The 17,091-nt window shown below is 35.7% G+C and overlaps 2 long non-coding RNA genes across 6 annotated transcripts; both read right to left on the minus strand.

The window, feature by feature from the left end:
- Positions 1 to 1,538: 1,538 nt before the first annotated feature.
- On the minus strand, positions 1,539 to 3,501 carry LOC125801614 (uncharacterized). Its single transcript, XR_007438820.1, has 3 exons — positions 3,296 to 3,501; positions 2,058 to 2,208; positions 1,539 to 1,590 (listed from the first exon to the last, which is right to left on the minus strand). It is a non-coding gene; the product is annotated as an uncharacterized LOC125801614 (long non-coding RNA).
- A 3,602-nt stretch (positions 3,502 to 7,103) lies between these two features.
- Positions 7,104 to 16,779, minus strand: LOC125801564 (uncharacterized). 5 transcript variants are annotated; one of them, XR_007438715.1, is made up of 6 exons: positions 16,522 to 16,779; positions 15,780 to 15,809; positions 11,419 to 11,452; positions 10,852 to 10,916; positions 9,547 to 9,903; positions 7,104 to 7,378 (listed from the first exon to the last, which is right to left on the minus strand). It is a non-coding gene; the product is annotated as an uncharacterized LOC125801564 (long non-coding RNA). The 5 variants fall into 5 exon arrangements; XR_007438713.1 differs by having other exon boundaries at positions 7,109 to 7,378; positions 9,551 to 9,900; XR_007438714.1 differs by having other exon boundaries at positions 7,110 to 7,378; positions 9,551 to 9,747.
- Between the last annotated feature and the right edge of the window lie 312 nt (positions 16,780 to 17,091).

The following is a 17,091-nucleotide window of genomic DNA, read 5'->3' on the forward strand; positions in this document are numbered from 1 at the left end:
CAGGGAAATTAACTCCATTTACAAACACTTTGTCCAAGCTAATACAATATCTTTATTGGCATTTATTGGCACACTAGCCTTTAAAATGTTTGGTTACATGCTTTGGTCAAACAAATACAGAAGTCTTCATTTAAAAATGCAACACCCAGCCACTCACACACCCAGCCACTCACACACCCTGCCACTCACACACCCAGCCACTCACACACCCAGCCACTCACACACCCAGCCACTCACACACCCAGCCACTCACACACCCAGCCACTCACACACCCAGCCACTAACACACCCTGCCACTAACACACCCTGCCACTCACACACCCAGCCACTCACACACCCAGCCACTCACACACCCTGCCACTCACACACCCTGCCACTCACACACCCTGCCACTCACACACCCAGCCACTCACACACCCAGCCACTCACACACCCAGCCACTCACACACCCTGCCACTCACACACCCTGCCACTCATGAAGCTGGCTGCAGAATCCAGGGTGCTCGTTTTCGCTGTAAAATGCCACAAGCTCCCCTCGTCTCCCATGCCCAATGTTGCCTGTAATATAAGTAAAAGCACACACTTTCACAAAGTAACAATCTCTCAAGCCCCAATACCTTAAATATATTGACGTACCAATTTCTGACCTCAGGAAAAAAATATCAAAATTTATTTAGAACAAACATACCCAGTATGCAGTCTTTAAGTTTCTTGACAGTTCTGGCAGCACTGCAGTTCGTACATCCTGCGAAACTCGTCTTTACATGCAGCACTGTGATGTTTTCATGGCACTACACCTGTAGGTTTAAAAAAATCAAGAATTTTAAAATGATTTTAAAATCAGTGAGTGTAATTCCTTTTCTAAGGGAAAACAAACATCTTAACTGTACTGAAATATCATGCTTACTGTCAAGCCACTCGAAATGTGCCCGGGCCCGGAATGATTGTTGTCCAAACAATGTCCCGGAAGAGACGACAAACCAGTGACAGCTTTAAAAAAGCTTTGTCACCCTCTTCCAGAACTGTATCTATGAGAATAAGGGGCATCTTGAAAAACATTATAGAAGCATGTAGATTTTCATTCATGAAAATTATAGTAATTGAAAAAAATGACCAGATAACATTCTAAGGCTGCAACCAATTACTATTTTGGTATTCTATTAATCTGAGTTGGCACTTATTATTTCAATCATATCCCCAATCTCTGATTACTGTAGGAATGGCTAGCATTTTTGCTTGAAGACTGTAGTCAGCGTCATTCTGTTGACTAATCTCTGCCTTAACGTAACAAAACAGCTCTCTGCTTTTCTATCCCTTTAAAATGATAGCACTCCAATAGCTCATGGGCTTCAAATGCCCTTGAAATGACTAGTCAACACTAGGTCAAGTCGAAATTTCAAATAATGTCAACTTATCTTTTCAGCCCAATTCAGACTTTTGAAAACAAACCACAACAGTAAAACATTTTAAATGGCCCAGTTAAATTAACCCGAAATAAAAAACACACATCCACACCCTCACACCTGTTCAAAGGAGATGTTGCCCATTCTATCTCCTTCATCAGTCACACGTTCAACACGCTGAACTTTCCTGAGAGAAAATATAATAATTAATATAATTAATACCATGCACAGAGGAAGCAAGACCAGAACTGGGAGAAGGTGTATCAGGAGTAGCTGGCAGAGGGGGAGCTGGACGTGCATCAGAAGTAGCAACAGTCTGTGGATTAAACACTTCTCCTATAGTGGTCTTGGTTGCACTGCTGCACAGAGATACATGATGTCTGAACTGGTCTTTGCATAGTATTGTATGGCTGCAATAGACACAATAAAAGTGTGCTGTAGGTGTGCAGTTTAGAGATGAAGGAAACTGTAAGACCAAAATGCACACAACATGCAATTAAGTCTATAAATATTAATATTCTTCAACTCATTATGCCCATCAATTGAGTGTAAGATGTAAGTGCATTTGTTGATTCAAGATATTACATTTACATGTTTATTTGTTATAGCCAATAAAATCAATATCTCTCTCTCTGTTTAAAGAAATACCCATACCGTTATTCTCGACTGCTTGTTTGATATGGTTTTGTAGATGTAGGCTGTTATTAAATCGCTGGTCAGTGTCAAAACTGAAGCAGGGGCATTTGAAAACACCACACTGGCCAAACCGTGAAGGGTCAGGAGTGGCCTGGACATGTGTTGGATGCTGTAAAACAGAAAGCAACAAAACACAACATGAGCTTACAATTACTATATCGGTGCACATTAATTGTAGCTACATTCAGTACAAAGGTAATAAATGTGCATCGACTTAACCCTCCTGTTACGTTACGGGTCAAATTGACCCATTTAGTAAGATAGTAAAAGTATTTTTTCTGTATGAAACGTCTTCAGCTTGCCTTTATTTGTATAATTAACATATAACATGAAAATGGTTAATTTCATATTTGCAACAACCCCCTGCAAAAACTAAAACTAAAACGAAATTGTAATGTTATGTTTCATTTATATGTAAAAATATTGTGTTGGTCGTTTAAAAGTAACAAAGTAGTAAAACAAAAAAAAAAGTAAGATTTTTTAAAATGGAAAAACAAGTGAATTATCCTAATTGAACTATTACCTCTATTGTACACTATTGTACTAAATGTTGATAGAACAATCAGCAATGGAGTTAGTTATTAAATATTTACTCTTCTGGTTAGGATTATTTTGGTTTCAGAAATATTTTGGATAATTAAAAATGAACCAGGTCAAATTAACCCGGGAATACCATTGCTATTCCTGACAAATTAAATAGGAGGATTAAGCATTGATATCTTCAAATATTTATTTGTATGACTAAGACTTTGAACCAATTTTAGTTAGCTAGATTATCTTGCTATCTTGTTAGCCAATTAACTTCTTGTATAGACAGTTTAAACAGTTTTTTAGGTTAGCTGACTATAACCCCTAGCTATGCCTTAAAAACAAAACTGATGCCTAGCTCACTACTAGCTATGAGAGTTTATCTGTGATACCATTAATTGGTAGCATTTTAGCCCATAAAACAGAAGGTAAGATAACTAAAGTTTGAATTAGACAAGACTGGGTGCAATTCTGCATTAGAATCCATCAAAAAAAACGGCAATATGACTAGCTAGAAGCAAACAAACCACATGGTACACGCGCCGATGTAGAACCTTCATGTGCGTATCAACGACTCACCGTTTATTCATAAAATATAATATAGAAAAACAAGAGGACATTATAAAAATAGCTCTGTTAACTTAAAAAACCTCAATATTTGTACTTACCGCCATAACCGGAGATATAAATCAGATAGATGCTTTAGCTGCTTTCTCGGCTACAATTCCTATTTACCGGGAGTAAATGTAGGCGTTCGTGGCGGACGTAAGGTGGGTGTTGCTTTAGACGTAAGGCGGAGTTGGACATGGGCGGAGTTGGATGTGGGCGGGGTTGGATGTCCAACTCCGCCTTCCTACAGGCTGCAGCGAGCGGCTCCTCTCAGATTCAGTGAATATGAGCGGGAGCAGAGCGCGGGGTCCTGCAGCACGGAGCGTTTTCCCTCAGAGGAACTCTGATCCACGCGGGGACTCAGAGCGCTCTCTGGTTAGCAGTGTTAGCGGTCCTGGTGTTCAGTGGAGGCGGAGAGAGCGCGAGTCAGTCCGGGGAACAGTCTGTCGGAGCGGCGCTGCAGCGGAGAGTTCACGGCTAGCGCAGAGCAGCTAATACACGAGGCTAAACACAGCTAGCCGAGCTGGCTAAGCTAACAGTGCTAACAGAACTTTACTTATAGAGAGATTATCCCAGCTTTATCCACCAGCACACTCTCAGTATGGACTTCAGTGTCCTTAAAATTACCGGTTAGTTTAATTAATACTGATTATTAGTGAATTTAGTTCAGTCTGTGAGGAACTTTTTCCTCCTCGCCTCTCCCGCGCTGCTACTCCCGCATCTCCGCTGTTCTCTCTCGTCCTGTGGGCTCCTTCCCAATCCTCTACTCCACCCTCACCTGTACACTTCTCCCTCAGTAGATCCCTTAATCACTTTTAGCTAACCTTCTTGCATTAACACAAGAAAAAATGAAATATGTACTCTGTACGGCTTTTCTTTTCTTTTTAAACTATTTACACAAACACAATGACTATTTTGAACATGTTTAGTACTCTTTTAAACCATTACTACGCATTTATAAGACTTTATTTATTTCTGTTTTTATTAGTGTATCTATTTTAGAACTAGGGAGTTTTACATTTTTTAGCCGGGCTACATGAGGAATATGCGAAAGGGGCGTATCCCATACTGAGATACCGAATAAATGCTTGAAACACAAATTACATTTAAGAAAAAAAATATGCAAGAAATAAAACAAATTTACCGGACGTGAAACACTTTTACTAGAACTGAAACACTTACATTGGTCAGTAAAAAAAGCAACTGCTTTGTTTGTACATTTAGCTAGGCTAGCTACAAATAATAATGGTCAGTAAAAGAGCAAATGCTGTATTTGGATATTTTGCTAAGCTAGCTACCAATTATAATAGTCAGTAAAACAGGAAATAATAATAATAATAATAGTCATTAAAACAGCAAATGCTACATTTGTACATTTAGCTAGGCTAGCTACCAATAATAATAGTCAGTAAAACATGAAATGCTTTGAGTATACATTTGGTCAGTAAAGTAGCAAATGTTGTGTTTGGATATTTAACTAGACTAGCTACCAATAATAATGGTCGGTAAAACAGGAAATACTTTGTTTGGACATTTACCTACACTAGCTACCAATAACAATGGCCAATAACTCAAATGTAGAATTGGGTAATTAAGTGTAGTTGGTGAATGACTATGCTCTTCAAAAAAAAAAAAAAAACACAACCCACAAGCACTCACAATAAAGAACTTTATAAACATATGATTACAAGTTGAACACATGCTACTCTACCTTTGGAAGTAATTGTATATTTAACCCTTTTAAGCCTGAACCATTAAAAAAAATCTTTTTCTGAATTTCAATCTTAAATTGACTATTATGTTTCACTTCAACAAAAATCCATTTCACTCTGAATTTCTCTGTTGGGCGCCTTTGAGTATTTAACAAGTAATAATAGAAGACAATCTCAGGCCTATAGGTTTCATGTCAAACTTATGTTGAGAAAACACAATGAGATGCAGATATGCAATATAAAAGTAGTTTATTAAAACACACAGATGAGTAAATATAGAGGTGAAGCAATTGTAGTGGATAAAAACAATTAAGAAACTAAATGATTTGGATATTCTTAAAAAACTTGGAGATTAAAAAACCTTCAGCAACATATAATATTCAATAAGGAAAAGAAAAGAGACTTCTGGAAAGGGTTTTGTTGGCCTTTTTGCGTGGTCTGGATGCTCCTCCGGTCCACACGGCACTACCCGGCACAGTGTCATCTCTCTGTGGCTCTGGGTCTCACTTTTGGGAGCACTCTCTCTGGAGTTCCTCAGGTGGTGTTTTCATTTCTTCTTTCATACAGATGGGCCTAGCGGTTAATAGCATTATGCTAAGTTATGCTAAGTATTGGGCAATGAGGACGGCTTCCACAGAGTGAATACAGAGATACTAGAAATGAATAGAAATAATCAAATCTGCATATACTAGAAAGGAGATTAAAAGCATTCAAATCATAAGCTCTGAAGATTTGGTCCTAAATGTTTAGTTGCCAGGTAAGAATCCTACTCTAACTATGACATTTTTAAAGACTAAGTTTTTTCCCTTCTTCAGAACTGAACTCCTACCGTAACTACCCTAAAAACTGAGCTCTGTCTCACAAAGAGTGTCCTGGAATATCAAACATATAGGAAAACATAACATGGAATTAAATAAACATGATCGCTGGATAAGATTCATTTTGCTGAACCTGTAAAATCCATTGTTAATTTCAGTTCATGTTTGTTTCTGGTGGAACGTGTCCCAAGTGACAAAGTGAAACATTTGTGTAGGATAAGGTGTTCTGTCCGAAAGACTTACGAATTGCACTTTTAATTGCCTTCTAACTGATTTGAGATGGAGTTTTCTCTCCTGTGTGAATGCGCTGGTGTTTTTTGAGTTTACTCTGTTGAGTAAAACACTTCCCACAGTCTGAGCAGTGATACGGTTTCTCTCCTGTGTGAATGCGCTGGTGTTTTCGAAGATTACTCTGTTGAGTAAAACTCTTCCAACAGTCTGAGCAGTGATACCCCAGATAGCAAAAAGCATTCTGGCCGGATCCGGGCCGAGTCTATCACAAGTTCCGCGCCGGATCCGTAAAACGGTTCTGGGCCGGGGTCCAGATGCACAACGGGCCAAAACCGTCACGGATCCGTTTTACGGAGTCAAAAAGATACTGGGCCAGCACCAGTCCAGACCAAGCGTTTCAGGTGTTCCTTTAGACCGAATATGGGCCGGATCCGCTTACCGTTACACTCGCTGGAACAGGTCCGTTACAGATCTGGACCAGATCTGGATCAGCCCCGGATTAGTTCCGTATTAGCTACGGCCAAGCCACGGCCTTTTCACGTTCCCCAGCCTACTTTTTAATGATTATAATGACATATTTCAAAATAAAAGTAGTAAAGAAAGAGCACTAAGCTATTTGACTTCTTTTTACATTGATAAATTAAAAGAGTTTAATACAGTACATTAAATTACAAATGCAATATTTAAATAATATAATAAAAAAACATTAGTTGTAAATGCAATCCTTAATTAGGTTAGCTAAATGAAATACAATAATTATAAATGCAATACTTAATTAAGCTAATTAAATAAAATACCATAACTTATATATGCAATACTTAATTAAGCTAATTAATGAAAGTACCATCAGTTATAAATGCAATACTTAATTAAGCTAATTAAATAAAATACCATCAGTTATAAATGCAATACTTAATTAAGCTAATTAAATAAAATACCATCACTTATAAATGCAATACTTAATTAAGCTAATTATATAAAATATCATCACTTATAAATGCAATATTAATTAAGCTAATTCAATAAAATACCATCACTTATAAATGCAATACTTAAGCTAATTAAAATAAAATACCATCACTTATAAATGCAATATTAATTAAGCTAATTCAATAAAATACCATCACTTATAAATGCAATACTTAAGCTAATTAAATAAAATACCATCAGTTATAAATGCAATACTTAATTAAGCTACTTAAATAAAATTTGATTTCAATTAAACAATTTATAAATCAACAGGCATTAATACAATTATTTTAATAATAAAACCATTTTTAATTCACATAATATAAACATGCAGACACAGACGTTTTTTGCAGCCAGCTGTGCCTCCACTGATGAGAGCATTCTTGGACACTTAACACCACTACAGTGCAGCCTATAAAAAAGACAAAATAAGAAAATATTTTATTTCAGAAACAGCAGAAAAGAAGTGGCTAGAAATGAATATAGCGTACTAAAATGACAAGTGTTTTTCATTTTACCAAATTTCTAAAAGATATATAAATGTCACAGCTGTATTTAATAGGGGCTAGCTAATTTTCATTTATACCATTTCACATAATAAATAATTACCATTTTACTGGAATTATGCACCCAAAATTAAAAGAAAGATAAATAAAAAAAAGTGCACTTATAGCTTTGGGGTGCATTTCCCAAAAGCTTTGTAAGGCTAAGAACTTTGTTATTTACAATAGAATATAAGTCAGCGGTTTTTGATAAATGCATTTGTTGTTGCAGTTGTAATTGTGTTTTTGCTAATAAAGCGGCCAGGTGATAAATGTTCAGGTTAACCCTCAAGCCCCCTTCAAATTTTGCACCCTCTGGACACGTTTGTGGTAAAAATGTACAAGCACCTAAAAAATGCTCTTAAATCATTATACATCAATATTTTTTTTTTTTTACATAAATAAACTTTTTTTTTTCATAAAATCACTTAATCAACTTCCGTTCTACCCAAAACTACCAAACATTAAATAATTTTCAGGATTTTAACCCTTTAAATGACAGTTTAAATATTTTAACTATTGTTGTATTTTGGCAAAAAAAAACAAAAAAAACACAAAAATTATTTTCCACAAAACAAACAGCAGACAAATGAGGCATTGGTGACTATTAGAGTCTTGGACATGTAAAATATTAGCAACAAAATTGATTTTATTGCATTATTATTTTTTTACGTAGTGCCAGATTTAAATTTTGCACCCTCTGGACACCTTTGTTGCCAAAAATGTACATGCACAAAATCAGCAATAAAATACTCATATACTTTTTTTTTTGCTATTTTTTCATAAATCACTTAATCAAATCCAGCCCTGATCAAAATGATGAAATATTTAATACATTCCAGGATTTTAACCCTTTAATTGACAGTTTAATTACATTCATGATTAATTATTCATTAAAAAAACCCACAAAAGTTGTACTATTTCTCATATAATAAATATTAGATGTATGGGGCATTGGTAGAATTTTTTTTATGTAGTGTCAAATACTCCCTCTGAACACCTTTGTGGCCAAAAATGCCCCATTGACTTCCATTGAAAACACATTTTTTTATCTCACTGTAATTACTGTATAAAATTATTAAACAGTTATTTAAATGGTTAAAATCCTGATTTATGAAAAAAAAGCAAAACAATATTGATGTATAATGATTTAAGAGCAGTTTGTAGGTGTGTGTACATTTTTGCCATGAACATGTCCAGAGAGTGCAAAATGCGTCCAGAGAGTATGAATGACGTGAGAGTAAAAGACATTAGATTTCAAAAATTTAAAGAAAAAGCAGGTTTTCTGCAAAAATGCATTCCCCTGGCTGCAACATAGCCAAAACGATCACCAAATGAAAAAAATCGAGTCAGTACATCAGTAGGTGGGCCCATTACATTCTCATTGAAGGCTAATGCATCCAAAATTGATTTAAATGCTATTCTCAGTGGGCCCTGTTTCTTTTCAAAATAGATATTAAAGTCACCAACAATGATAACTCTGTCAGAGTTGAGAGCTACTGCAGCTAAAAAATATACTGAATTTCTTAGTGAATTTTGCATATGGTCCTGGAGGACGGTACATAGTTATCAGCAGGAATGAATGTTGGGTTTTGGTGGCAGTAGATGGGCCTGCGACTATAAGGTTAAACAGTTCAAATGACTTAGCTTCAAACTCTGTATTTTGATTTATTCCTATAACTGACGACTACACCACCACCCTGACCAGTCCTGCATGGGTAGATGAAATAGCTAGAACCTGGGGGGAGTGGACTCATTTAGAGCTAAATATCCATCAGTTTTAACCCATGTCTCATAGAGAGTGCATCGTCAATGATAATTTAACCTACAGTAACTGATTTAGGTGCCAGCGATCTTATATTTAACAGCCCCGATTTAATGTGGTTGTTGCTGTAACTCAGGAGGAAAGACGAGTTTGTATTAATTCTAATGGAGTTGTTAAAACAGATTTTCCAGCTATTTTGATAACGTGTTTTATTTACACTATTATGAAGAATTGACATACAAATAGTACAAGCAGAAATACCAGCAAACAAACCTACTTGGCTGGTGTGACTGGGTAGAGACAGTCAGTCTCAGCGTAGCACCGCCTCGATGTTCACAGAGAGAAGCCTGTCTCTGTGGAACGGGGCCGGTCGCTCCCGAAAGCTCATCCCCACGTGGAGGGCGATGGTGCCGGGGTTCCTGCTTTGGCAATGCGCCCCAGGGAGCCGCTTGCCGACTACCAGCATGCAAGCATCTGGAAGACATGAAATTGTGCCATTACTCTTAGATACTTTTAAATGTCTAACAATTGAATCTCCTATAATGAGAGTACCGCCCTTGGTAGTTTTCCTCTGTGCTGGGGGAGGCGAGGGATGAGGACCTCGAACCATTTTGCGGATACCAAATCCTGCTGAGAAAGTTGTAAATTAAATAAATTATTTTAAAAAAATCATAAATTGTGATTTCCGGATTTTTATTATGTCTCTCACGGTGGACATGCACCAAAGATGAAAATTTCAGACCCCTCAATGATTTATAAGTGAGAGAACTTGCAAAGTCGCAGGGTGTTCATTTTCCTCACTGTATATATGTGTGCCTCTAGGTCAACTCAGTTCCACAGAGTTCCACCATGTACCACCTAACTGCCCACTGATTTTATGCTACAGGTGGTTTCCTGCAGACAACTGGTGATGGTCACGGTCTTAGCAAGTGTGCAGACTCCAAGTCTGTGCATTCTGTAACCCAGTTGTTACTGCACCATACACACACTTATATGGAATTCCCAAGGAAATACAGGATTTACAGGAATTGCAAAGGGGAGGAGTCAACAAAGACGCTCTTTGAACTTTTTGCAAAGCTCTATGGGAAACACTTGAAGAACTGGCTCGTTCTTTTCTCACGTCATGCGTTAGTTTGTTTGTTATTCGCTAAGATTGATCACTTTCAGGAAAAACACCCCTGTCCTATTTAGTGTGTCATGGTGACCATGTGTAATTACAGTGAGTCTGGAGAAATCCTGCAGTAGTTCTCTCCAGCTTAAAAAAAGCAAAACATTTAAAACTGTTATTTTTAGTTTTCTAGTCAGGAATAGACAACTGATTAGGAATTATTTTAGTTCAAAAGGTGGCAATCATTTAAGATAAAGCAAAGGGATGAAAAGTAATGAAGTATTAGTACTTGGTTACTTTACTCAAGGGTATAGAGTTAGCACGGACACCAATATCCAGTGATTTTTTAAATGGTCCCCGCCAACAATTTGATTTGATAATTTGAACCTCGATCTGATAACGCCTGATGTAATTGTTATTATACGTAACAACACAAATGTTTTAAAAGGAAAGAAATGTATATTTCTTACCTTAACTACTCTATGTATAATGTCACTGCTCAGTGCATCAAGTACTGTTAGGATCCAGGCTGATCCTGCGAGGGGGAGATGCAGCAAGCGCAGACAGAAAACAAAACACAAACTTAAAAGCTATTCTGAACTTCAAAATCACGGTTTCACTCCATTGAGGTGTAATACACTGAATAATATTCCTCTCATGTCTGATCTGACCTCCACGGTGTTGAAACGAGGCTGAGAAAGTTCTGATAGCAGGGCACGCAAATACTTACATAGCCTTGTTTTAACACAGTGGAGCCCAGATCAGACATGAGAGGACTTTTATTCTGTATATTTCAGCTCAATGGAGTGGAACACTAATTTTTATGGTTGTAAATTTACTTCTTTAAAAATGTATATAAATTAATCAAGAAAATCTTACAGTGTCCCTTAAAGTTTTTAGTGCAGTGGCACAACAAACAATTAAAATAAGAAAGTGGATAAATGCTACATTAAGAGCAAACATATCAAATCAAACGTGTATCAACAGACTTAAAGTCAAAATTAATTACAGAACTGCTGGAAAATAGAATTAATTACCTTGTTAGGTGATTTGATGGGTAAATGATTACACCTAAAAAACAAACAAAACAAAATTACATTCAGTATTGTAAGTTAAGCATTTTCTTTTTTTAAAATAAAGGCTGAACTTTAACTTACCATACATCAGATTTGCATCAGACTTTATGTATCCAGATTGAGTTATCCAAAAACTTATTTGCAAATAATGAACAAACTAAACTAAATGAGGCAATAAGTTTTGTAAACCTAACTATTAATCACTGTTGCAGCAACCTATACAAGAAAGATCCATGTTCAAAGCTTTGTTGTCACATATATAGCACTTCTGAAAATTACTACACTACAAAGCAGTAGAGGGCACAGAGGCCCTTTAAGGCAAGTTCGGCTCAAAACGTGTTTTTTAGGATCATACTGTTATTGCATATATTTATTTATGCAAATTTTCTGCTTAATAATAAACATGAACTTCATTGGGTAATGGTGCTGGCAATTATGACATTTTCCTTAAACGGTCATTTATAGAATTGGTCTTTGATGCAGCAGGCAAAATATCAGCTTGATTGGGTTTATGGTTGCTGAGAAACAATTATATGAGGTTTATCCCTGCCCCCTTTTGGCTTTTATATTTGCCAGAACTGGAATGTGACCTAAAACATTTTCTGATCAAACTTGTGAAGTGGAATTATTGTCAGGTTATGCATTCACAAGTTACAGCTGTTAAAATAAATTTGCCTCTGCCTCAAAATGACTAATGTGTAGGTGGCCATATTGTTTACTAATTTCATATTGAGGTTCACACTCCCCTGAACATTTCAATACCAAATATGTGGCGATTGCTCAACCCCCCTAGAAGGAGTTAGCAAAAATAGGTTTAGCCAATTATATTAAATAGCACAAATCCAAGTGGGCAGATCGTCATGGTTCTATTGATCTTTTTCATTAGTCATGGACCAAGGAATCATATAATAAAAGAATCATCTAGCTAACAAGGCTTAACGCGTTTAGCTTTGCCATAGCACCCCCATGCGGCGATCATACTCATGTCCTGAGTAGCGGTGTATATAGCGGTGCATTTGATCAAGTGACAGCCCTCTAGCCCTTATGGTTTCTTCTGCCCATTCACTTCTATGGCATAAAAAGAATAATGAATAATGACGTGTGCAAACAAAATTATGTGAAGCAGCATCATGTGAATTTTAACATTTTATTGCAAATGGAAGGTTTATTAAGGTTATAATTGTGAGCTAATTAATTGTATTTTAAGAATAAATGGGTTCAATGAGATTAATTTTAAATAAACAGAAATATTTATGACAAAGGTTAACAATTAAGAGGAATTATTGATTTTATGAGCTTGCAGGTTTTTTGCGCCCTCCATCTCTGTCTGCTGCCAAATTGAACCAGCGAATGGCATGCCTGCAGATATCGTCGTTGCTGGCTTTCTGAGATGCATGACACCTCTGCACTGCCTCTATAAATGCAGAAAAACATGCATAGTGTAAGAGTGAAAATGTTGATAAAGAGACAGAAAATGTTACACCAGACATTGGTTCCTGTAAAAAGTATGAAGTTAGTTACATAATTTTAACTTAATACTAGTAATCTCAGAGAAATGAAAAACATAATTACATACATTGTCCAAATAAGTAATTAATATGTAATTCATTAGCAACTGCGTCATAATTTAAATCTAAATAATCTACGTAACTTAAGAAGGTTTTCGGGAAAGTATTGTAATTTGAATAATTTTCTAGAACTAGGTTACACAGTACTTAGCTTTTAAGAACATTTCAGAAAAAAAACATACCAGTTTTGTTCTCTCTCTTTAAAAAAGAAATGAATAAGTACTGTAACTAAAAAAAAAACTTCCAAGCTGTTCCTTAAAATTATTATTAAATACCTTGTCATGGCCTTGAGGCAACTCAGTTAAAAAAATGCTTAGTCAAATCCATATGTCCTTTTTGTTGGCCGGACAGTATACACAGGTGCTGGTCATATAATTAGAATATCATTATTATTTCAGTAAGACCAATACAAAAAAAAGATTTTTAGAAATACAAACTGAAAAGTATTAACATGTAAAGTATGAGCGTGTTACAGCACTTAGTTGGTGCTCCTTTTGCCTGGATTACTGCAGCAATGTGGCATGGCATGGAGTCTGTGGCACTGCTCAGGTCTTGAGAGCCCAGGTTGCTCTGTTTTTGGCCTTTATATCTTCTGCATTGTTGGGTCTGCCGTTTCACATTTTCCTCTTCACAGTACCCCAAAAATAAATAAACTTTTTCTTGATGTTCTAATTAAATGACCTGTATGACCAGCACCTGTATGTTGAGATGGTTCCAAGTACTCCTCTAAATCTTATGTTCTAAATCACATTTCTCTCTTCCTATCTTTCCCGTTTACATACACATATTTACTTTCCTAGCCCACTAGCAACCATCATATGGCTCAAGTTTAATGCCAATCAAGCTGCTCAAACAGTACACCCACTCAGAAATATACAGTACAAATATAATCCTCGTCACCAAGCACTAGTCTCATTTCTGTTGTTTTTTTCAATGATCTTTTTCCTCCTGATTCCAATCCTTTTAAAAGCCTCAGTAATTAAATAAAAAGTGAGATAGAAGAGTTTGTTTGGGATGGCTGACAGAAAGTCTTTTAAAAGTGCAATGTGAAGGTTTTTTTTTTATAATTCATAATTTTAAAAATTAATTTACAACTTCAGAATCACTGTTCCACTCAATTGATGTGTAATAGGCAGAATAATATTCCTCTCATGTCTGATCTGGGCTCCACTGTGTTAAAACAAGGGTATGTAAGTTCTGAGAGCAGACCACCCCAATGTTTGCATAGCCTTGTTTTAACACAGTGGAGCCCAGATTAGACATGAGAGGAATATTATTCTGTGTATTACACATCAATGGAGTGGAACAGTAATGCTGAAGTTGTAAATTTACTTCTTTAAAAATATAAATGAATAATCAAGAAAATCCTACACAATGCACCCTTAAGCTGACTAATCAACAAATTGTGATAACCAGATTTTTTTTATCAATTGACAACTAATTTAAAAAATGTTTAAGACAAAATATATAGAATAACTATACCCATAATATTGTGCCTGCTAGTAACCATCTGTGTGCGATTTAATTACAAAAAAGATCATACAATGAACATTTTGAGGAAATGGTTGGCTTTCTTAATTAAAGGAGCATCATAAGAACTTTATTTTACTATCTCAAACAACATCATTCAGTGCAGCTAACAGTCACTGAAATACCACAAAGAGTGCTATTATCTTTTATTTACTACTTAAACATATATATTCACAGCATGCAGTGTTTTGGTGTTACAAGTCAGATAGATTTTTTATTTCTTTTGTCACATCTTATCACATCACAATTTTTCTGGAGCATATATTGAGATTTTTTTTTTTTGTCAAATCACCCATGTTTTCTGGTTGCACCATTACAGTTTAAGCATGCAACTATTGTTTTTAAGTGTATATTTAAGTTAAGGTTAAAAGTATTACTGAAAAGTTTAAATTGAGGAATGACCATATGACTATCTATAATTATGACATTTTAGCATATGATCAAGTGTTTTTTTTTTCATTGCATGCAACAATTACGTTACAAATTAGAAACCTAATGCAACTAAATTGATTCAATTACTTTCTTGCTTTCTGACAAACACTGATCAAAAGCTTATTATTATGGAATATTTTTGTGACAATTCACATTACTGGCCTATTGAACTGGCTTTATACTACAAGTGAAACAGGGTGAATGAGAGATGATTTGTAAAAATTGGAACAAAAATAAGTGACTGGAGACTGGAGATTTAACATATGTCTGAATATTATACTATCAGACTATAGTTTAGGATGCTGAACTTCAGTGTCTGAAGCATAGAGAAGTCCAGCTGAGTATATTGTAAAACTGTCCTGTGACTAGCATGTTAGCTTGGGGCTGGTTTCTCAGACTTGTCAGGTCATGGCATGTCAAAGTCAGTGTAAGTGTCTGATTTGTTTAGAGGTCACGTGATATTCTCAGACTAACAGTATATGTATGTTTTTTATGTGTTGTAATAAATTAATAGTAATTAAAGCTGGTAGAAATCCCTTATAATTTAAAATGCAGTTGGAATTAGCTAGCTTAATATGCCCTTTTTTATTATATTCCCCCAATGTTAAAAATGTACTGCAATACAACACAATATTATAATAAACAAGTTAGTTTGACTTAGCAGTGTGTTAGCGACATAAAACATGTTAGTTAATATAACAAACAAGACTACCATAATATTAAACATAAAATGCATTAGGTGGATCCAACCTGTAAACATACATTTTATTAGCTAAAATAATTGTATCTCACCTTATCTCAGGTCCCCAGCCCTCAGCAGCCCTACTAAGCAAATGCATATAATTAATATATTGTAGTAACTTTGAACAGGTGTTTTTAAGTTGAAATCAGAACAGATATTGTTTAATATTACTACACATATGCTGATTTAGGCTAGCAAATATATTAATATTAATATTTAAGTTAAATGCAGCCTCATATTTTTATTGACAGTAACTTAGTTGTGTTTATAACAAATTGTAAAATTTATAATTACTTTTTTTTTTTCTTTTTTACTTTTGGCCAGCTTCTTTGTATTTCCCACTCCACCTTAAACAGTGCTTAAATATGTCAATGTCAGTAAGCCATTGCTGCACGATTTAAGGTGGAGCAGGAAAACGTCTGACGAGCTTTATTATAATTAAGCCCAAACACAACTATTTAAGGTTCTAAGAATAACTAAAGTTGTTTATTTTAATAAAAAAAAAGGTGTGTTACTCGAGCAAAATGAGTTAACAGCGTTTATTTCAGCTAGTTAGCCTGGTTAGCTTAGCTAGTTATACTAGCTAATACTAGCATAACTAACTGGTATCGTTAACTGAAGCTTTTTGTCAATTTTGCCTACAAATTGACAACAATTAACATTAAATACACAAAAAAACAATTGATATTATCCAACATACACGTGATAAATCAACTTTAGCATATACAATATTAAAAATGAGCAATAAATGTAATTAAATGACGCTGATAGCTAGTTAGCTAGTTAACTCACCTGAAGCGCAGATTCAGCAGATGTCAGTTGGTCCTCGCGCTGAGTTTGAATTTCTCCCGCTCCTGTGCCGCTCCGCCGATGCGGCCCGGATCCGCAAAACGACACTGAACTGACACTGAACTCACATCTGGTATCTGACTCCGTGCCGAAGTCATATGGAAGGCGTGAAATGAGACGGACTGTTATGCGGATTTACCGTCAGTAAAACGGATCTGAACGTGAGTCACAATCATAACCCGAACCCGGAGTGAAGCCGGTGTTCTGTCGAATTCTGCTACCTTGTCGAACCGTGCTGCCCCAATGTATATTTAACTGTAAAAATACAAAAAAGCACTATTTTAGGGCATGTACCCAGTGATATTCCAGTAGATGTACGGTATTAGATTTGGATTGCATAATTCATTGTACCATGGCAAAGTTATAGTAAATATAGCTCATTACAAACTGCTTTTGTATTTATTTATGATAATAAGTGTAATTTTTAGTTTCCATTTACACTTTTGTGCAATGACAGTGCGTCCAGGTCGTTTAATGCATATAAACCCCCCTAAACCCGAGTAATTATACATA

Source organism: Astyanax mexicanus, chromosome 4 (genome assembly GCF_023375975.1).
Source record: "Astyanax mexicanus isolate ESR-SI-001 chromosome 4, AstMex3_surface, whole genome shotgun sequence".
NCBI lineage: Eukaryota > Metazoa > Chordata > Actinopteri > Characiformes > Acestrorhamphidae > Astyanax > Astyanax mexicanus.